General features: G+C 47.2%; 1 long non-coding RNA gene across 1 annotated transcript in view; it reads left to right on the top strand.

The window, feature by feature from the left end:
• Positions 1-22767, top strand: part of LOC118534127 (uncharacterized) — a 171905-nt gene that overhangs the window by 29408 nt on the left and 119730 nt on the right. The gene's annotated exons all lie outside the window — the stretch shown is intronic.

Below are 22767 nucleotides of genomic sequence, written 5' to 3'. Positions count from 1 at the left end.
AAGTTACTGGTGATGTTCTAGCTCTCAGTTGGATGGGGAGTTGTGGGGTCATTTTAATATACATTTTAACTTATTTGTTGTAGTTATCCTTTTTATTCTCTATCAAATATGCTCAAGATATAATTAGAATGCAGAAATGACAACTAGGAAAGGAAATAATTTAAAAATAGACAAAAGTGATTATGGAAAAGAGTTGTCTTAGGAAAACGGGATTCCTGGAGGCAAATTTGGCAAAATACATTTTGGGGCCGAGTTCAGGGGCCTGGAAGAGAAGGGACAGGTAGTGAGCCGGGGCACCTCAGATCACTAGGCACCCCCATGCCTGGGGAGGACCTGAGTCCTCATTGGCCCCAATATCATGCTCATTAGGCCACTTCAGGGACTGAGATACCTGGAGGGATCCTGCATATGGGCATGAACATTCCAAGTCTACAAAGAGAAGGCTACCACTGTGGATGAATGCATTGGCTGTTGGGTTTGTTCAACTGGTGTTCTGATTTAATGGTCTGTCACTGAGAATTTGGTCCTCTGTGGGTATATGGAGAAGGTCCCATTTTGGCCTGGTCAAGTTGAAGAGGCCATATCTAGATGGCTGGTGAAGTTGGCCTCCACTCTTGACCACCCCCAAACTGGCTGCATCCTGCTGGAAGATTCCCTGATTCTGCTTTCTAATCTTAGGCCAGGAGAAAAGACCTTCAGGCTGGAGATTCTGGATCTCTATCGAAACAATCCAAGAGTACCTGCCTCTAGGTGTCTCTCCACCTTCCTGGGCAGACAAGTCATGGTACTGAGGGAGGTGTGCCTTGTCATGGGGATTCCAGGGGATTAGAGTCTATTCCCTCAGAGAGAGGGAGAGAGAACCGGGGGCTGTGGAGAGACTGGAGATGAGTCAGAGCAGAAATCAGAGCACAGGTGAGACCCTACTCAACCTCTGAGGGAGGGGAAGCCTGCCCACACTGGCCCTCCCTGAACTTCCCTGACCACCTAGGGGCCACGTGAAAAATCTGCTCTCTGAACTCTACTTGGGGGCATGATTGAGATCTCTACACATTCAGGCTTTAAGTTAGCTCAATTTTGTTTGCAAGTAACAGAAACTGAGAAAAAAAATGGGATTTTTGTTCAATACATTTAAACAGGAGTAGATTCAGCTTTATGTGAAACTTGGTCCTGAATTTAAAAAAAACAGTCATGGAGCCCTCTCTCTGTTGCTATTGACTTCTTGGCTCTGCTTCCTAGTGTTGGCTTTATTCTGGGGGTGGTGGTGGTGCTTCCTGCAGGCCCCAGCATTCTCCCAGAAGCTCCCGGGGCTCTACTAAGGTCCATGGAAAGAAAGAGCTTCTTTGTCCCTGGTCTCAGAAACTCTGAGATTGAGTCTGCTGGGGCTCGCTTGGTCACATGCCTCTTCCTCAGTCAATCAAAAAGGCTGGGGAATGGGATGCAGTGATTGGGGTAGCCAAGTCACATGATCTCCTTGGCGTGGGGGATGGAGTCAGCCTCCCAGAACCCTGTGGGTCTTTCAATGGAAATCCAAGGCCATGAGGAAGTGGAAGGAGGATTGGATATGAAGGGTAATGGTCACTTCTTATATACTGATGCTTTAGTGAATGTTAGTCATTTGGAGGAGCTCTTTATACCTCAAAGATAATAATGGTTCATATGCTATATTGGTGGTTGTTTGCCTTTTAAATTTATGTTAATTTTTAAAACTTTCAAATACTTTAATTTGTAACCATGGACTTTTTAAAAATTGAAGTATAGCTGACACACAACATTCCATTAGTTTCTGGTGTGCAATATAGTGATTTGACAACTCTATACATTTTGCTATGCTCACCAAAAGTATAGACATCTGTCATCATACAGTGTTATTGTAATACCACTGACTATATTCCCTATGCTTGTACCTTTCATCCCTGTGACTTATTCATTCCATAACTGGAAGCCTGTACCTCCCACTCCCCTTCACCCATCTTGCCCATCCCCCTACACACCTCCCCTCTATCAATCATCTGTTTGTTCTCTGTATTTATGGATCTGTTTCTGCTTTTTTGTGTTTGTTCATTTGTCTTATTTTTTATGTTCAACATATAAGTGAAATCATATGGTATTTGCCTTTCTCTGTCTGACTTGTTTCACTTCGCATAATACCCTCTAGGTCCATCCATGTTGATGCAAATGGCAAGGTCCCATTCTTTTTTTTTATGGCTATATAATATTCCATTACATATAAGTATACAATATATATATTCCATTATATATAAATATAAATATATATATGACACATCTTCTTTATAACCATGGACTTTTTTAAAAAAGATTTTTATTTATTTGTCAAAGAGAGAGAGCACAAGCAGGGGGAGTGGCAGGCAGAGGGAGAAGCAGGCTCCCCACTGAGCAGGGAGCCCAATGTGGGGCTTGATCCCAGGACCCGGGATCATGACCCGAGCCAAAGGCAGATGCTTAACCCACTGAGCCACCTAGGCGTCCCCTTTATTTTTTAAAAATATTTTTATTTATTTGGACGTTTTTAAGCATACACAAAAGCAGAGCAGATAGCATAATTTAAACCCACCACCCCCGTACCCACCGCCCAGCTTCAACCATTGTCATATATTGATTTTTGACTTCCAGAAGTTTCAAATTTGTACATAGTTGAATCTTGATGTTTTCCATTGTAGTTCATCCTGATGTTTACGTTTGTACTTAGAGAGATGCCAGATATTCAACTACATTTTCTTCTAGTGTTTTTTTTTAAAGATATAATGCTGTGAGATGAGGCTCTAACAGGATTTTTTCCCAGATACCCAATTTTTTCAACTCCGCTTATTGAACAGCCCATCCTGTTCTCACTGGTTTGTGAAGTGTCCTTGACTTGATATTAGGTTCTTGCATTTGCCAGCATGTTTCTGGTTGCATATTCTGTTGTGTTGACCTGTGTGTTGTTGCACCAATACCCACGTTGAACTTTGTACATGTATGAATAAGTTTTCGTATCCAGTGTACCTAGCCGTCCCGGTGTTTCTTTTTTTCAATATTTTCATTCCCAACGCTATCTATTCATTCTTCCAGATGAAACTTAGAATCATTTTTACAAGTTCTAAAGAAAATTCCCTTAGGATTTTGGTTAGAATCAGTTAAAGCCATGCACTAAATTGGAAAAATGAACATTTTCTCAATAGGCCTTCTTCAAATGTAGAAATACAATGTGTTTGTTTGTTCAGCTCTTGGAGACCTCTCCGAAAATGCCATGTTATCTCCTGTGAGGGTCACTCCTGGATGGATTATGTATTTTGCTGTGTTTATGGATGGGAGTTTCAAAACTTCCCATTTGATCTTCGTTAGTCATTCTCAAAGACTTCTGGTTTCCGTCAAGTTTGAGTCACTCAGGGGTTTAGACCACTCTTTCTATCAGAACCCACCCCCCAGTCTGCGAGAGTTTCTATTTGCTCTAAAAATCGAGTCCCCTGAGCTCATATGTTTGGTGCAAAGAGCATTAGATTTGGCATCAGGACACGCCTGAGTTGCAGGCCCTGCCCTTTATTGGCGGCGTGTCCTTGGGCAAATTATTTTGCTTCTCCGAATCTCATTTGCCTTATTTGCATGTGGGCATGGATCATTTTATTCATTTTTCATCTAGTTCCTTATATTGTGTTTCTTCCTAACTTGTCATTCTTCTCTAGGAGCCTCTAAACTCCTTGGGAACAGGGCTGTCCCGCCTCCATGGTTACATGTGGGGAACAATGAGATAACCCTGGGAGTTCGGTACCAGCAACAGAGTCCAGCCAGTGTTCCCTCAAAATAGAATATATTTTGAAATAATCTGGAGTCCTCACTTGGACCGTGGTTCTTTAATAAAACTTTGAAATATGGATAATAGTTAATAAGATTGAAATAGCCAACGTTTCCTGCGTTCTTTGGGTGTTCCAGCACCAGATGATCATATTCCAGGTATGACCTCATCAGACCCCTCTGTACCCTTCAAAGAAGGTACGACAGTAAGATCACATAGCTAGGACGTGGTGCAGCTGGAACGCAAGCCAACTTGGTGCTCTGAACCTGCATTTTCTTCTGTCTTCCCTACAATATCAAGTCGTGTCTTCACAGTGCCTCAGGCCTATGAGGTAGTCAGAAATACTGGTCTTGTCTGCTTCTTCCCTCTTGTCTAGTTCCTGCTTTTAGTAAAGTAGTGAAATCGGAGGTCCATTGACCAGTGTTGGTTGCCTTCTCTTTCTCCCTCCATTTTAAGCATTTCCAGAATAGGACTGTAATCAACTACTTCTCACTATGGTGTTAAGTGCTTACCCATCAAGTCTGTGACACCCCTTGTTCTCCTGATGAGAGTGGCAGGCCACCCTGGCTGTGAAGGACCTCTGAGTGGAGGGGAGGGGAGTACAGAGTATGAAGGGGACACAGAGAATGGCAGTGGAGGATTCACAGCCTGGCAGGATGTCAGTGGAGAAAACTCTGGAGGTGGAACCAGACACATCTGCTGCTTGAGAACTATGTGACTTGGGGCACATTGCTAAGCTCTCTGTGGCTCTGCTTTCTCATCACAAAAGTGGGGACTGGACACCTCTGACACGTCAGAGGGATGGCAGCCCTGGAGGGTGGGAGCCCACTCTAGATTGTGCATCCTTAGGCATGTGTAGGAGGATGTCTTTGTTGTTATTGTACTAAAGAAAATAAGAGGAGAAGAAAACAACAAGCAGGGAGAGGGTGATGCTCAATCCCTCAGGCTGACTTCTGGGTGGTACAAGCACCGATGCACTGTTGGTCCTGCAGGGGCAAGGGGTCAGAAGGAGGTTGACCAGATGGCCCCAGATGGTTTCTGGGTCATACAGATTTCAGGGGTTACTGTCAGTTTTTTTTAAATTTTGGACTCAACATTTTCCAGGAAAATACTGTGGTAGAATAAAACCAGTAATAGTAACAATAGCTAACATTTATGCACTCTGACTAGGGGCTAGGTAGTGTGTGATTTGGATGGATTATCTGATTTAATCCATAGAACAACCTATAAAATAGGCATTATTGTTTCTCCCATTTTAGAGATGGAGAAAGTAATTTCTGCTTAAGTTCTCTGAAGTTATGGAGCTGGGATGGGGATTTATGCCAGAGAGGCTGTAGAACTTAAAAATCCCAACTCAATACCCAGGTCCCACCTCAGATCAATTGGATTAGGGTCCCAGGGTCAGTGTTGGTGGACAGTGCCCGAGTGATTCTGCTATGTGGCCAGGCTTGGGAACACTGGACCAGGTGTCCCCCTGGGGGACAGCAGATGGCGCCGAGGTGGTAAAGGCAGGGGAGGGTAAATGTGGGTTCATGTTGGGGATAGGGGGGAATGATGGCAGCTGTTCTCACTCCTGCAGATTTACTGCTGTGACCCCCCCCCGCCCCGGAGCCTCCTGCATATTGGCAGTGAATGTGATTTTTCTTAATGGGAAGAAAAGATGGCCAGCAGGCTGTCTGTGTCTGTGTATATGTATGAGAGAGAGAGAGAGAATGGGCATATATATGTGTGTGCATGTGATTGAGTATTTGTATGCTCATATATGCACTTATGTAATTGTAGAAGTGTGTGCATGTGAGGAAGTGTATATGTGCATCAGTGTCTTTCAGTGTGTGGGATTGTATGGATATGTTTGCATGAGTAGACGTGTCTGTGTACTTGTGAGCACGTGTACGTGTATGGGTGTGTCTGAGTGTGGGTGTGTATGTGTGGGTAGGGGATTGTGTGGATGTGCATGTGTTTTGACTGTATACCTGAGTCTTTGTGTTGATATAAGCATGTGCACGTGTGATTGCATCCGCAAGTGTGCAGGGGTCTGTGCATACGTGTGACTGCGTATGGGTGTGCATGTCTGTTTGTGTGTGTGCTATGGACTGAATATATGCCCAGCCTCCCAAATTCATATACTGTAACCCTAGCCCCAGTGTAATGGTGTTTGGAGGTGGGATCTTTGTGAGTTAAATAGGGTTAAATGAGGTCGTGAGAGTGGGGCGCTCATGATGGCATGAACGCCCTTATAAAAAAAGCAAGAGACCCGGGAGCGCTCCCTCTCTGCCACGCGGGGATGTAGCTAGAAGGCGGCTGTTCACAAGCCAGGAAGACAGTCCTACCAGACACCCAGTCGGCCAGCATCTTGATCTTGGACTTCCCAGCCTCCAGAACTGTGAGAAACAAATGCTTATTGTTGAAGCCACCCAGTCTATGGTATTTGATTAAAGCAGCCTGAACGGATTAGAACAACGTAGTTGTGTATTTACGTCCACGTGTACGCAAGCATTTGTGTACATGTATGAACGTGTGCAGGGGTGTGCATGTGAGAGAGTGTCTAGGGATATGGGTGCATCTGTATTGTGTGGGAGCGGGAGAGCATGGGCAGGAGTATATACGTGTGTGCACGTGCATTTGTGCGTGTGTACTGTGTATCTGCAGGCGTGTATATGTACACACACCTGTTTATGTATTTATGCATGGTGTGTACGGGTGCGTGTGAGAGAATGGATGAGTGTGGGAGTATGTGATCATGTGTGTAAGTATGTTCACCTATGTTTGACTACATATGGGTATTAGTTTAATATGCATGCGTGTGGTTGTGTCTTATCTGTACGCATGGGCGTATGCATGAGTGTGAGTACGTGTATGACTCTATGGGTGGGTATGCATATTTGTGCATATGCTTGTGTATGTGTGTGCAGGTGCCCATTTATGTACATTTATGTGTACACACGTCGAAGAGGATGTGTGTGTGAGTGTGTCTTTATGTGTGTGGGATTCTCTGGGATTCTGTGCGCGTGTGTGGATGTCCATATGTGTGTGCATGTGGTTGTATATGCATGTGTGTGTGGGCATGTGCACATGTGAGTGTATGTAAGTGTGTGTGCAGGAGCGTCCTGGGCTGTGGAGCTGGGTGCCTTTCCTTTGCTTCTGCCAGATGGTCCAACAAATGAAGCCCTCCCTGCCACCTGCCCACTTAACCCCCCAGGGCCTTTCTCCGCCCACCCCAGTCTAGCTGCTTCCTCCCTCACCCTCTCTCTGACATTTGGACCCCCTTGGCTGGTGTGTGGGGAAGGTGGGGTCAGGACAGAGGTGGCAGGCCTGGCCTGAGCACACTGTGCAGGGCCAGGAAGCAGCAGGGCTGAGAGTGTTCGTGTTAGAGCGTGTGTGTGTGTGTGTGTGTGTGTGTACACCTAGCAGGGAGGCAAAGCCCAGGCAGTCCCCGCCAGCGCCTGGCCTCCATCCGCGAGTGGGCAGGCAGCCCAGGGTAGAAGGGCCTGTGCTTTGCAGACAAAAATGCCAGATGGTGGGGATTTGGGGAGGCTCTCCACGGCCTGGCTGCCAAGGGCAAGGAGGTTTCTGGGGCTCTGGAGAATGAGCTGGGGAGTTGCATGTGTGCTGCTGTGTTGTTTTTTTTAATGGAGAGTGGGGAGGCTTGTTTTGCATATTTCACAATATATTTTCCCTTTGGATTTCTATCCGTTCGCTAAAAAATTTGATCATAAAGCTTTAGTTTTTTTTTTTTTTTAAATATAAGAGAGTACATATTCCTGCAAGGAAGTCAAAACATTTTTTTTTAAACTGAAAATATTTATTGACAAGCTATGAAAGAAGCACCAAATAAAACATACTTAGGTTGGGTGTTTCAGCTGTGAGTGAGCTGTAGAGACACAGTGAATGGCTGGGTTCTATTTATTTTAGGAATGGGTTTCACCTCCTGCTGATGGGGTTTCTAAGCTTTGTTTTCCGTACAGGGAGTCTTTCTGAGCTGACCCACTCCCGGGGAGGTGCTTTGCCATGTCTGTTGGGAAATGCCAAGCTTGCCCAGGCGTGAGCTCAGACAGGTGTCCGGATGGTTCTGTCCTTCCACTGCTGGCCAACACAGCCTCTCCGTGGAGACTACCTCCGTGTGCCTGTCGTGCCAGGCTGGATATCACAACTGGTACAGCTGTGGGCAGAGACCAAAGGCATTTTTTTTCCTTATTGGAAAAGGGAAACAATGAGGAGAAGGATGATCTTATGTGAGTCAAGTGTTTCCTGGCCCTCACACAGCCCAAATGCTGACGTCTGCACAGGAGAGCGGGGGGCTCACTGGGGGGCCCTGGGAACAATGAGTGGAACAGGGAGCTGTCTTGGGAGACAGGTGGCCATCTTCACAGCCTTCCCTGCCTCTGCCTTCCATTTCTTTGTCACCGGGCTTGGGAACCTTCAATGGTTTCATATTGAATAAAGTCCACAGTCCTTAATAGGGCGCTGGGTGGGCCATAGGCACAGCCCAAAAGTACTTCCTTTTTTGTGGTTCATCTGTCCCTAGCACTTTTTCTAACTTGCTCCGGGCTCTAAATGCCATTTTTTAAAAGGAGACAAATATTTATTAACAAGTTACAAAAGCAGTACTAAGTAAGACAGAAAGTCAGATGGGCTATCACTCACGCCAGTGCTCTCTGCCCAGGATGCCCTTCTTCTCTTCCTGCCCAAATCCCATCTCTCCCGTGCTCGGCTAAAATGCCATTGTCTCCTTTCCTTCTCTCTGCTCCTATGACATGTCATAGACCAAGAACATCTCATGGGATACCTGACTCAAACGACTGCTTTCTTTCCTTGAGGTCAGAGGGAGTGTGTTTAAGCTCCCGGCACACAGCTTGGTTTGTTGAATGAATAAATGAAAACTCAAGTGCTGGCTTCCTTTTGGAACTTATACCACTGGGCACAATAGTATGATTCTTACCTTGGGAATGAGGACGAACCTACTCCTGTCATCATCATCGTTTTTGTTAGTATTGTCATTAAGTATGAGTGAGTGTGTGTGCGCACGTGTGACTGCATGTGTGGTGACACTGACTTGGGCACGGGGTCTACATGTAAACAGAGCATGTACAGGTTTTGCTCATGAAATAAGAGATAATGAACCAGAAGATGTTAGCCACATAATCAACCTCCATGGTTTTATCTTTCGCCACTTTCCATCTTGAACGTCACCTTCATCCTTCATCAGTACCGTCTTGCATGTGTCCTCTCCCCCATCTTGTTTTATTATTAGCCTTTTTCAACTACTGTGGTTGAATACATTTATATCCTACTGGGAAAGACAGTTAGGCCAATGATTCTGGGCTCAACATATGCTGGGTGCTGAGGATCCAGTGATGAAAGACGCAAGGTCCCTCTAGCAAGGAACTCTACCCTTAGAAGGAGAGATGGGCATAAATAGATACCAACAAGGCTTTGCTAATGATTCAGTGGAAGTAGGAACAGACTTGCGATTGAAGCACAGAGAAGGGAGACCTTCACACCAGAAAACTACTCATCCTTTAAAGTCCAACTCAAATGGCATTTACTTTTTTTTTCAATTTTTATTTATTTATTTGACAGAGACAGAGAGAGACACAGCGAGAGAGGGAACACAAGCAGGGGGAGTGGGAGAGGGAGAAGCAGGCCCCCAGCTGAGCAGGGAGCCCGATGCGGGACTCGATCCCAGGACCCCGAAATCATGACCTGAGCCAAAGGCAGACGCTTAATGGCTGAGCCACCCAGGCACCCATCAAATGGCCTTTACTTTATAAAGCCTTTCTTGTTTTCCCCAAGAGCAAAAGTGGGGGAAGGGCTCTGGACAGAGTGACCAGCACATGCCAGGGCGTAGAAGCCTGAGGGAGCCTGCTGTGTCTGGGTTAGGAGGAGTGAGTTAATGTGGCTGGTGCATGTATTTGAGGGTGTTTGTGCAGTGGAAGGGAATAATGGGAGATAATGCTCGAAGGCAGGTGGGGGAATGTCATAAAGAACCTTGGATTTAATCTTCTCTCAAAGCAATGAGAGCTGGGCTTCACGTTGATCTATGTTTTGGAAGACTCCTTTGGTGTTCCCATAAAGGACTTGGGCTGAGCAGAGGTGGAGACCAGGTGCTTGGAGGGAGATGTGCTCAGGAGGTGGAGGGAATAGAACTTGGTGACAATTTGGATATGTGAGAAGGGGAGTGGATCACTTAAGATGTGTTCAGGTGCAAGACACAGAACACTTGACTACTTTTAACTTACATAAATAGAGTTCATTTTCTCATGTGAGAATATCTCTGAGTCTTGGTGGTTGTGGGCAGGGGTTCCGCTGTTGAGTACTGTCAGAACCTACATTTGTGATGCTCTTTTGGCTTTCTCATTGTGGTCACGAGATGGCTACTAGAACTCCAGACATCTCATCTACATCCCTCCCCAGAAGAAGAGGAAGGCAGTGCCCCATCAGTTCCTTGTATCAGAAGATCCAACTAAATGCTCAGAATCATCCTCAGCAGACTTCTGCTTAGGCTATGTTGGCTGGGCCTGACTCACATGGCCACTCTTAGATGCAAGGGAGGCAGGGAATATGAGGAATGGGATTGTCCCGGTTGGCTCAGACCAATTACAGTCCATTTTCTGGGACTGGGCACATTGCCCCCAAACCAAATTATAGCTCTGTTAGTTGGGAAGAAGTGGGGAATGGATATTGGGAAGGCATCTAACAGCATTGGCCACCAGCAGTGAGGGCACAGGTCAAAAAATGTGACTCCAGGGTTTGGCCCCTCCTGGCTTGGGTGGCATTCAGCCACATAATGGGGGTATGGGTAGATGCTGGTAGTAGAGAGGGTGACTTCAATCTTGCATGTGTAACTCAGATGTCACTTTGGATTACTCTGCTTGTTCAGATCTGAATAAGACTTTCTTGGACCAAGGTTCCTTGAACCTTGAATGGATTTGTTAGAAGCAAATGTGACCCCAAGAGTTTTAAAAATGCCTGGGTTGCTCATGGTCATCTCTTGCTTTGAGCTTCTGCTTCTGCTGAATTAGTTTAGTCTAGTGATGACTTAGGGACCCTAATGCACTGTTCTTGTCCAGAAATGTGGGGGGTCAGATGTAGACTTCAGCCCTTTCCCCATTACTCCCCACCCCTGCTCCATCACACACAGATACATATGCATACCCCATTATCTCAGGCACTTGTGTGTGTAGAAGCATCCACTGAAAGCTTGTGAAGGAGTGATTTATATTGCAAAAACATAAACAACTTAAAATTTAAGACTAGACATTTTTATTTTTTTAATGCCCCTTGACTATTTCTATGACTCGAATTCTAGGCTTCTGCCATGTTACTTGGTCTTCCTCTCACTTTGCATGCTCTCTCTATTTCTGGATCAACACCCCAGGCCCTTCCTATTTCTTGGGAAGAGCAAATGCTCTGTTTGCAGCTGATAGCCCCTGGGATGTGTCTGGGTAGCATTATGGTGGTCTATGGCAAGCGTCTGCTCTCATAGGTTGGTGTGCATGCCATACTTTGTTGTTAGCTGTTTCAAATATTGCTCTGGCTTAGCCTCAGACTCAGTTCTGGTTCCCCTGCTGCATGTCAAGGACTGGGCTTGGCAAGAGCTGCCTTTTGGGGCCCCTCCTCAGGTTCTGTCTGCCTGTTGAGAGAGGAAGGTCTCTTGTGTTTTGTTAGGTGTAGGTGTGTTGAGTCTGAGGAGCCCCCAGAAATGACATCCACCTATTTTCCCCTCACCCAGCCACTTCAAGGAGTAATCTGACTGCAGTGCTGGGACACGATACCCTCCCTCTGGGCCCACACTTGAGGCTGCTGAATGCAAGTGGCTGGGAGCATGCTTGCTCTTCAGATGGGGTGAGGGTGGAGGGGAGCGCCACAAATCTTCCCATGGAAAATAAAAAGGTCAAATGGTGTTAATTCATCTGCACAACTCACTGGGCTTAAAAGCACAGCCTGAAATGGCTTCTTGATTGAGAGAAGATGCTTCATTAATCTTGGTTCTCTCATTTGAGAGTGCAGAGAATGGAGACTAATGGCTGACATTCCAGTGTCTCAGGGGTGGGTGGGACATAAACCTTCAGACACTGGGCTTGCAGAGAAGTCACAAGGAGAGGAGGAGTGAGCGGACCAGGGAGATGAGAGGGGGATTTGGTGTCCCCTCTCTGATGGGTGATGGTCGTAGGTAGGCAGGGGGAGCAAGTTCCTTGCTAGAAATATTACTGATGAATTCAAGATCATAAATCATGCTGGAAACAGTCCTCTGCATCCTCAGAGTGAGAGCTGTGGCCTGGGAGTCAGGAATCCTTGAGTCTGGTTCTTCCATTGCCTGGCTGGGTGACCGGCACAGATTGTTGCCCCTCTCTGTAAAATGCAGGGAGGGGATGGGAGTGCTTGGTAATTTCTCAGATCTCATTCAGATGCTCGACTCTTTGTTGAGTACCAGATACACTTGGACTCGGGACTGCAGCCTGGGGTTTAAGACAATGCCTCTGCCTCTGTGGGCAGCCATGCCTGCTCATAAGATCAACTGTGCAGAGACCTACACGAAGATAACAGGAGGTCAACATGCCAAAGGGATGTCATGTGTGGGTAGTATTCTTCCTGGGGAGAGAGACCTCCTTGTGGTTGGGTATGGGAAGGATCATGGAAGACTTCCTGGGAGAAAGGGACCTCATGGTGTGGGACAGGCTTTGATAGGCAGAGAAAACATAGGTGGAAAGCTTCTACTTCCAAAGATCAGTTATTTATCTTGGGGCCCAAGGAGAACCATTCATTTTCTATAGCTTTCTGGGATGAGGGAAGAGAAGGATCCTGGTCAGATCATCTAGAAGGCACCCCCAGTAGTCTTTGAGCAGCACCAAACCTCCTGATTGCTTACTCACATAGTGACTTTGGGCCACTGGCATGACTGCTCTGAGCCTCATTTCTACATAGATAGAAGGAGAATAATAACATAGGTAGGCAGGTAGGTGGATAGTTGGGATTCAGTGATTTAATGCATACAAAGTGCTCAGCATAGTATCTGGCACGTGATAGCGCTCAATACACATTAGTTGCTATCGTATTGTGATTCCTGATGACATCATTCCTGAGTACTTACTGTCCTCGGGCACTGTGCATTGCGTTCTAATAATAACTAACAAGTCGTAATAACTCTATGATGGAAGTATTGTTATTATTCCTATTTTATAGAAACCTGAGGAACAGGAAGGTTGAGTAACTTGCTCAAGGCCATGTGGGTAGTGAGTAGTGGAGGTACAATTTGATTTCAGGCACCTAAGCTCTTAACCATCCTGCTATCGCCTCTCTTGGGATTAGTATTGTTATTTATTTTCAAAAGCAAGGCTGCGGGTCCGGCTGACCAGTGGAAGGAGAGGGGTGAGTGGAGGAGGCACTCTAAGATAGTTTCCCTGGTTTTGGCTAACTTAAGGAACCCAGAAGGGGGTAGTGACCCTGGGGGGTAAGAATATGATAGACCTGCTGTAGCAGGAGTTTACTATATGGGTGCGAGGTCATGCTGGGATGGTCAGATTGGAACCTAGGTCGGGGACAGGGTCTCAGAAATGGGGCAGAATGTTATGAAAGATGAACTGGGAGCAGATCAGAGGCAAACTTGCCTCATGTCTGTGAGAATTTATCTGTCCAGCTTTTGGGAGGTGGTAAGCAAATGTGACTCTGGCCATTATGAGAGTATTGCTTCAGACTCATTGAGCTGCCCAGCCCTTGGAGAGCTTCTAGCTTGATGTTTCCATGGACTCTTCCATGGACCATGAGTCCTGGGAGCTGTTCTCTAAAGAGTCTCGTGGTCAATAAGCCTTGGAAAGGGCAGCTCTCTCCCCCTTCCGTAGCAGACGCTGTCCGGGTCTCTCCTGTCTCTCCCAGGCCCTGCTAGGCTAGTGCACCGGGCTGGATTTCCAACTGCCAGTTCTGCCTGAGGTCTTTCTTTTTTTTTTTTTTTTTAAGCATCTGTTTTCTTATTTTTTTTTTTTTTAATTTTATTTATTCATTTGAGACACAGAGATACAGAGAGAGAGAGAGAGCATGAGCAGGGAGAGAGGCAGAGGGAGAGGGAGAAGCAGGTTCCCCGCTGAGCCAGAAGCCCGATGTGGGGCTCGATCCCAGTACCCTGGGATCATGACCTGAGCCGAAGGCAGACGCTTAACCATCTGAGCCACCCAGGCGCCCCATGCCTGAGGTCTTTCTGCTCATGCCTGGGAAGCAACAGGAAGTGACAGACAATTGATGAGGATTACTGACACCCTTCCCCAGCCCGGCAAGAGCAGGCCTTGACTGATGACTGGCCACAGTTGTTGTATGAATACCCTAGCTCCCTTGCTTCCAGGTGGGCTAACTCTGAGACATGCATCCCATGTCATCTCCCAGAGAGCCCCCCGGACAAAGCTCCCGTTGCCCACAGAGGTGACTTGCTTGCTAACTCCTCTATCATGGCCACCTTCTTTTCCCTGCCTTCTCTTCTTTATTTCCCTACTAGGGTTCCCTGGGATCACCTTCCAAATCAACTACTTGTGCTCAAACCCTTGTATCATAGCCTGCTTCTGGCGGGACCCAAGCCAAGATAGCTGCTCAGAGATTCCTATAGCACATTAAAGCATGAAAGGCTCTGAGAAATCTTGCAGTGGGGAGGTCAAACTTGTTTGACCAGAGAATACTTTTTTGGCAAGCACCTAGTAACTTCCCGTGAAACACTGTTTTTCTGTGGTACACACTGTGGGAAGTCGTGGTTCAACCCTACTTTGCAGCAGATGGCTGAGTTGTGTGAGCCCAAAGAGGGAAGTGAGTGGCTGAAGAGGCTCATGCCCCTTCACTCCTGGTACAGGTGCATTTTCCAACGGCCATATTCTTCCCCTCCTCATCTATGACATGTGGGAAATTATATTTACTGCATAAGAGCTAACGTAACCTGTGTGGAAATCCTAAACCAAAGAGGATTAGGCAAATCTGTAGAATGATTTTTCTGATAGTGGAAGTAGGGGTGAGGGGCACTGGACTCAAGAACCAGGGAGCTCACTGTCTTAGGGGACTGAGTCACGTCTGGAGGGGAAAAGGTGACTGGAATCGTCTCAAACCCACCAAGTTTCTGGCAAGGCCCCCCACCCCCGTCCCCCTCCCCCCACCCCACCGCTGATGTAGAATATTAGCTCAGAGGAAAGTTAGCAAGCGGCCTGAAGAGGGTCGGCAGGCATCTCGGAAGGTACTTATCTCATTTTCATAGTCACCGGAGACAGCCAGGAAAGATAACCAGATGTTCGAGCATCTCTTTCTTGCTCTCGCTCACTTACTCACTCTCTCTATCTTTTTTGTAAATTGAATTTAAAGGACCTGTTTCTTAGCAACAGCAGCAGTCAGTGGTTACAAAATCCTCCTTGGCCCTTTTAATGCCCAGGGTTTCAGTAGGCAAATGAACCTCTCAGCCCGGGCTGGGGATGGGGGACAGATAGCAGGGCTGCAGTGGAAGCCAGCACATCAGGGGCTATATTGCTGGGGGTGGGGGGCTTCCCAGAGGACCCAGGGTGTGGGCAGGAGGGCCGGCAGAACCGTCTGGGGCTCCCAGGCATACACAGCAGACGTTGCTGGCTGGAAGGCTCCATGTGTCTGTTCCAGCTCTGTACAGGGGCATCTGTTGTCTTGGATGGTGTGGCTGTGTGAAAAGAGCCCTAGAAAAGAATCTCAGGAAACTCAGGTCTGGCCCCAGCAACATTGTTGTGTCACCTTGGGTAAACTGTTGAATTTTCCTGAGCCTCGGCTCCTGTACCCGTCAGATAGGTAGTAACACCCACCTTGCCAAGCTGAGGGACAAAAGAGACCAGAGCGTGTGGAAGTTTGAAAGGCATCAGGAACAGGGTCAGGGGTTAGGAATCTTTCCTCCTTAGGGCTGGAATGCTCTGCTCCCACCTTCCCTGGAAAAAGCAGAACTAGATCCTTGAAGCTCTGAGATAACCTGCCCACCCCGGAGGCTAGAGGGTGTCTCCAGGCAGGAGGACACAGAAATTATGGGGTTGGGGGAGGTCCTGCCTGGGGCAGGGGAGGAGAAGGCCTCTCCCCACAGACCTGGTGATCAGAGCAGTGAAGGGCCTTTGGAGCCATAGGATGGCAGAATATTGGGTATGAAGGACCCTTAGGGGTTTTATTCTAATATCTCCTGATGCTTGAATCCTTGACTGCTGAGGTTGAAAATTGATGGCCCATGGGCCGTATAAGGCCCAGACATGCATTTTGGTTGACCCTCACAGGGTTTTATAATTTGTTGAATTGATTGTTAGCAGTCACCAATGAGGAGACTTCCCCCCAAAGTTGTGATTTCTAGCTCCTTTTGAACAATCAGCAGGAGGAGTTTTCACTTCATTTGTTGGTTGCTGAGCAGGGCTGCTTCATTGTGACAGGACATACACTCTCCAGTTTGTCACCGTCCCCACGTCTCCCAGCTGTGACTGCGGCCCCTTTGCTCATTTTATACCTACCAGTCCTTGTAGGCAGCTGAGTCTGAGATCCCTGCTTACTGGCAACCTCTTAAACATCTGTACAGTAGGGATGTTAGTAAAATCTACCCAAGAGAATTATTAAGATGAAATAATGTGATGCACATAGTGCCTAGCACATGACAGGGGTTCAAAAATATTGCTTTCTGTTTCCCTTTAAAAGCTTTCGAGACTTAGGGGCGCCTGGGTGGCTCAGTCGTTAAGCGTCTGCCTTCGGCTCAGGTCATGATCCCAGAGTCGTGGGATCGAGCCCCGCATCCGGCTCCCTGCTCAGCGGGAAGCCTGCTTCTCCCTCTCCCACTCCCCCTGCTTGTGTTCCTGCTCTGGCTGTCTCTCTCTCTGTCAAATAAATAAATAAAAAATCTTTAAAAAAAATAAAAAAATAAAAGCTTTCGAGACTTAGAGTTATTTGTATGAGTTGGTCAGTCATAGGAACTGAGGAACCTGGAATGATTCTTTTTAGAGAATGACCTTTGTTTAAGCATGAATTGCTTCTCCTATTTATTCATTTATTCAGACATGACTGTGCCAGAGTTTGGCCTCAAAAGATGCAAGTTCAAGGCTTGGCTGCTTATGATGTGGTTGGCGTTGGCCAAGGTTTTGACTTGTGGGCTGCTCCAGTTCCGTTCGTTCATGCACGCATTTATTCTTCTGGTGGGCGTCACGGCACTGGGTGCTGAGGCTTTGGTGATACAGATGACACGGCCAAGAGGAAGTTTCAGGCCCAAGGTGCAAGATACAATAACTTGCTATTTATTTTGAAAGGGATGTCCCAACATCCCCCAAGACCATGAAATCTCTAAAAACAATGATGCTGGCAGGCTTCTGAATCTTCGTAGGTTTTATGTCCTACCCTCTAGATCTTTCCATGTTGTCATACTTGTTACTGTTTACTCATAAAGGTCTGATTTACATGATGTCGTCAATACAGTGAACAAATATGTTCTGTGGAATGTGTAGATGGTCCAGTCCCCTTTGGATATATTGGACAGAATGAAGGAGAATGAACAGGGTCCTGTGACAGATTGAACAGAGGGCTGTGAATGAACACTGCTGTTTGTCCCACTGCTTTGGGTCCTCCTCTCTGCTGCTTATGGAAAAGAAAGCATTTGTTAGATCAATAGCCACATACCACTTACTTGCAACTATGTTAATTTATTCTAGGTAAGATACCACATCCAGGCGCACCTGGGTGGCTCAGTCGGTTAAGTGATTTTGGCCATGATTTTGGCTCAGGTCATGATCTCAGGCTCGTGAGATTGGGCCCCATGTCGGGCTGTGCTCTCAGCCAGTCTACTTGAGATTCTCCATCTCTCCCTCTGCCCCTCCCCCTGCTCACATGCACGCATGCTCTCTCTCTCAAATAAGGAAATAAAATCTTAAAAAAGAAAGATACCACACCCAGCTCAAGCTGCAACTGGGGCTTCTACTTGGTAAAGTTTGTCGTCATTCACTGTTATCTGCTGTGACAGAGGCCAGACTAGTGTGTTAAATGGGAGACAGGACAGAGGGACCAACTCCCCTGCATTTTTTATATCTTTGGGGATGATGATAATCTCTGCCATTCCCCAGGAAATGATAATATTTTTGGTTTACCATCTTGGTCCAGGGACGGGGGCAGCTTCAGCTCCACTTGGCCTTTTGTACTAGAAGAGCTCATTCTATTAGACAAAGAATCATTGCGAAGTTCTGCCCCATTGCTAAGCAGATGTATTCCAATTATGTATTTGGGAACTGAGAAATGACCACTGATCCTGGGCCATGGCTCCATTGTTTATCTGACCCCCGTATGCCTCTACTCTAATGAAGGAGCCATGATGGGACTTCGGGTCTTGGGATATCCACATTAGCTTATATCCTCTAACGTCCCTTAAAAGGTCTGCATGTTCCATTTCCACATTGTAATTCTCTTTTCTCTTGAGTAAATGAAAGTAGTTGTAGTTGGGAATGACTACTGCCCATATTTACTATACTGTTGCGAGGTACTATCTTATGGGGACCAGTCCTCTTTTTCAGCTGGGGTTCTGGGTCTGAGAACTGGCTCAAGTCTAGAAATTGGGCAAAGGACTGATTTTCCATTGGCATATCTAATCTTAGCCTTCTGTTCTTGCTTCATCTTATTTGATTCTATTCATAGATCATACCCTTGTTGGTTCTTGAGGACATTATGTTATTTTTAAAAAAGTTTTTATTTATTTTTTTAGTAATCTCTACACCCAGTGCGGGTCTCGAACTCACAATCCCGAGATCAAGAGTCACGTGCTCTTCTGACTGAGGCAGCCAGGCGCCCCTGAGGACATTATGTTATTATTAGCCACGTGCATCCATCAGAGGTCAGCAGAGTTTTTCTGTAAAGGGCCAGACAGTAAATATTTTAGGCTTTAAGGGCCATATGGTCCTTCAGCATTAGTTGAATTGAAGTTTTCAATTTGAGTCTTTGGACCCCTTTCCTCGTAGTCTTTGACAGCAGCTTCCAGCAGCTATACCAGCCGTGTAGAGGGCCACCCCCCAGTGCTCTTCACCAGGGTGTTGAATCCTGCAGTATGGAGGGTGCCTCCATATTGATAGATGTTTCTTGATCCAGCTTTATATTCTGCTTCCCTCCTTCAGCGTCCACTTCCATATATGCTCTCCTGGTTTCTATGAGCTGGATCTTAACAGCTCCTTGGGCACACGACATCTCTCTCCCCTAGCAGGCTGAGCACTGGCTAGTGAATCCGTGCTGCAGTTTGGTCCTGGTCATGGCTCTCTGGTGGAGCCAGGAAAGGAGGTGGGGTGCATCACGAAGAGGACCAGCATTGTCCTCCGAGGCACCTGCCTCAGCTGAGGCTTCTATTCAGACTTAAAGCAAGGGGGCGAGGGTTGGACCTTTTCAGCAGGCCCAGGGCTTCAGGGAAATTGGGGGTTCAAGTGCATCTACTTGGATATCTCTGTCCCAAATCACGGGGCCCTAATTCTTCCTCTCAGGGCCTTGACCTGTCATATGTGAATTGCTAGGGCTGAGAAGGCTTCTCTTACAGTTCTGTCCTGGGTTTAGTCTCCACTCTGTCTGCTAACTGCCGGAGGTGAGGCACCCTTTAAATGCCATTGAAGAAGTTCCCTGCCTCTCACAGTTGCTTTAAATGAATGCTTCATTGTCCCAAGCTTGTCATTCTCTCTCCTCAGAGCACTGGTGCTCAGCAGCAGCCACCAGTTGGCTAGTCCTTATACCTTTTCTCCTGTATCTCTCAAACCCCAGGGATACTGCATGAGTACACGTCCCCCCCCCCCCCCCCGCCCCGCCCCCAGTCACTGCAGGGGGAAGGCTTAGCAATTGCCCTGCGACCACTCACTCTGGATGCCACCAGGCCCACGGGTGACCCCTCCAGATCCTGTGCTCAGATCTGCCGCCCGGGTCCACCCCGGCACTGATGGTCTTAGGCTGGGTTCTCAGAACCTGAGAAAGGATTCGGGTTTCTGTGATTTATTGAGGGAGTGCCCTTCAGGAAAAAACCTATGGTGGTGGTGGTGGGGCGTCTGGGTGGCTGAGTCAGCTAAGCATCTGACTCTTGATCTCAGCTCACGTCTTGATGTCAGGGTTGTGAGGCTTGTGAGCTCAAGCCCTGCTCCACACTGAGCATGGAGCCTACTTAAAACACCACCACCACCACCACCAAACCTACAGAGGAAGGGAATAAATTAGGATAGGGAAGGGGAAGGAGCCGAGCAAGGATGTGGTTGCAGATAAAGTCTCGCTTTGGTCTGACCCACGATGGTGGGACTCTGGAGTATAAATCACATTGCAAAGCTATCTGCTTTTGAAGGAAGGGGACTAGACTTTTGTACCCTACATCAGTCAGCTAGCTCCTGGCTGTCGGTGTCCCTGAGATGGGGGTGTAACCTCCCTGGCAAGGTGACTTCTGTCAGCCAAGAGCAATGCTCTGGAGGAGGGGCAGCTGTGAATTGCTGTCGGCCAACTAGCAGAGCAGCTGGGGGTGGGGTGTGGACCTGGTGAGCAGGAACTGCAGCATCTACCGCAGAGAGGATGGAATATTCTGGCACAGGAGAAATCTCAGCAGGGCTGGGTCATACAGAGTGAGACATTCAGGTGGTGGTAGCCCTCAGACCAGGGTGGTTAGCAATGGAGGTGGTGAGAACTGGTTGGATTTTGGTTATTTTTTTTTTTTATAAGAAAAACAAACAGCTTACTGAGATATAATTGACACGCAGAAAACTGCATGTACAGTGTACAATTTGATGTGTCTTAACAGATGTATACCTCCCTGGAACCATCTAATAATCAAGATAACGAACATATCCCTGATGCCTAAAAGCTTCATCGTGGCCCTTGACGACCCTCCCTCCTGCTCCTTCTCGCCACCCCTGGCCCACCACCCCTCACATCCCAGACAACCTCTGATCCTTCTGCCACGACAGGTTGATTTGCACTTTCTAGAATTTTGTATAGATGAAATCATACGAAAAATATATACTCTTTTCTCTGTTTTTACTGTTCTCACTCATCATAATTATTTTGAGACTCATTCACGTTGTTGCATGTTCATTCCCTCTCCTTGCGGAGTCGAACTCCATGATACCAGTTTGTGGGCCCATTCACCTGCCCATGGACATTTGCACTGTTTCTAGTTTTTGGCTGTCACAAATCAAGCTGCGATGAACATGTGTGTACAGATCTTTGTATGGACAAATGCTTCCTTGTCTCTTGGGTAAATGGCTAGCTGTGGACTGCCTGGATCCTACACTAGGTGTATGTTTAATTTTGTAAGACACGGCTGAACTTTTTTCCATTTTTACCTTCCCTGTAGTAGTGTATGAGAGTTTCAATTCCTCATGTCTTTACCAACGCTTGGTATGGTCAGTCTTTTTCATTTGAGCCATTCAAATAAATATTCTGGATATGCTCTGGAAATGTGGAGCCTATGGAATTTTAATGGATTGGATCTGGGCTATGGGAGAAAGAAAAGGAGCTGTTTATTCCACAAATATGACTCGAGTACCTTCTCTATCCTGCATTATTCTAGAGGCTGAAGGAATGGTAAAGCATAAAATAGATATGATCCCGTCCCTCATGGATCCTACACTCCACATTCTTCTTTGCCTGTTTCAGGAGGACTGGGGTGGCACATGGGGCTCTGGTGGGGGTGGAATGAGAAGGTGAAGGAGGGGCAGGTGCAATTGATGGAGGCAGTGAAGAGAGAGGGGGGCTGAGGGTGAAGCCAGCCCCACGTTAGTAGGTCTGATGTAGAAAGATGCCATGATATCCTGAGTCTACTGTTTACTATTAGTGTGACTGTGGCCCCATCATGTTCCCTCTCTGAGTAGCCTTGGTTTCTTCATCTGGAAAGTGGGAATAATGAATACTTTGGATGAACTGAGATATCTTGCCAGCACTTAGCCAAATCACGATGCTCAGTAAACTTCCTGAAGTCAGTGACATTGATTCATTCACCAGTTCTGCTCTTTAGAGAGGATCACATGTCCAAGTGTGGGTTCCAGAAAGGTCTCAAGGGCTGTGAAGCCAGCCCCTGGCCCACTGCCTCATTTCTACCCTCTCTATCAGTGCTTCAGGTGTAGACACCTGCCCTGTGGGCCCAGAGCAGCCAAAGGGAGCGGAGGCCTGTTTGCAGCTTTATTTTTAGAGCGATCCCTGGAAGAAGGCTCTGGCTCCTGGCTCCATGGGGGGCTGAAGTCAGGCTATATTTAGGAGACACAGCTGTGTCCCACTGTCCCTCCCATGTCACTGGTAGTCATCATGGTGTTGGGAGGGAACACACCACTTTTGCCTCAGCTGTGTTTGTTGTCTGTGGGTCCCCCAGGAACAGCAGGCCCTCCTTACTCAACCTTTGTCTCAAGCACTCTGAGAGGAGGGGGCAGGAGGGGGCAGGAGGGGGCATTCTGCCTTCCTTGGAGCCACAGTGGTTTCTGCCTCATTGTGATGCTCATGGCTGGGAGTGTGGCTTCCCTGGGTGCCCTGTGTGTAGCCATAGCAACCACGATGCTCCATTTTTGTTCAGCATTTCCCCGTTTACCCAGCGCTTTTACAACTGTCACCTACGGCATCCTCTGGATGGGTTTGGGGTGTGGCATCATCGTCAGTATCCCAATGTACTAGCTAAGGAAACGGAGGCTCCAAGGACACAGGGAGTTGCTTAGAGTTACTCTGTGAGTGAGGACATGAACCCAGGCTGTGGGCTTCCACGATCGGGATTCTTTGTTAAGCCATCGTTGTTGTCCTGATTTTGCAATCTCATGGCCCCTGCCTCTGTTCTGCCCCATTTTCTGCCTGCACAAATTCTATTTATCCTTTGAGGCCCAGCACTTGACTCAAATGCCTCCTTCTCTGGGAAACCCTCTCTTATTCCTCTGGGTGAATGTGAACCCATGGACATTTCACGATGCTGTGCAGAATGCAATGGGGATGGGATGTGGTTTGGCACAGTTCTTAAGGGCCACATCTTTCCTCCTCTGCTGGATCACAGCTCCTTTGGG

This window comes from Halichoerus grypus, chromosome 7 (assembly GCF_964656455.1).
Source record: "Halichoerus grypus chromosome 7, mHalGry1.hap1.1, whole genome shotgun sequence".
Lineage (NCBI taxonomy): Eukaryota > Metazoa > Chordata > Mammalia > Carnivora > Phocidae > Halichoerus > Halichoerus grypus.
The sequence above is the reverse complement of the archived record's forward strand: the minus strand, read 5'-3'. Positions and strand labels throughout refer to the sequence as shown.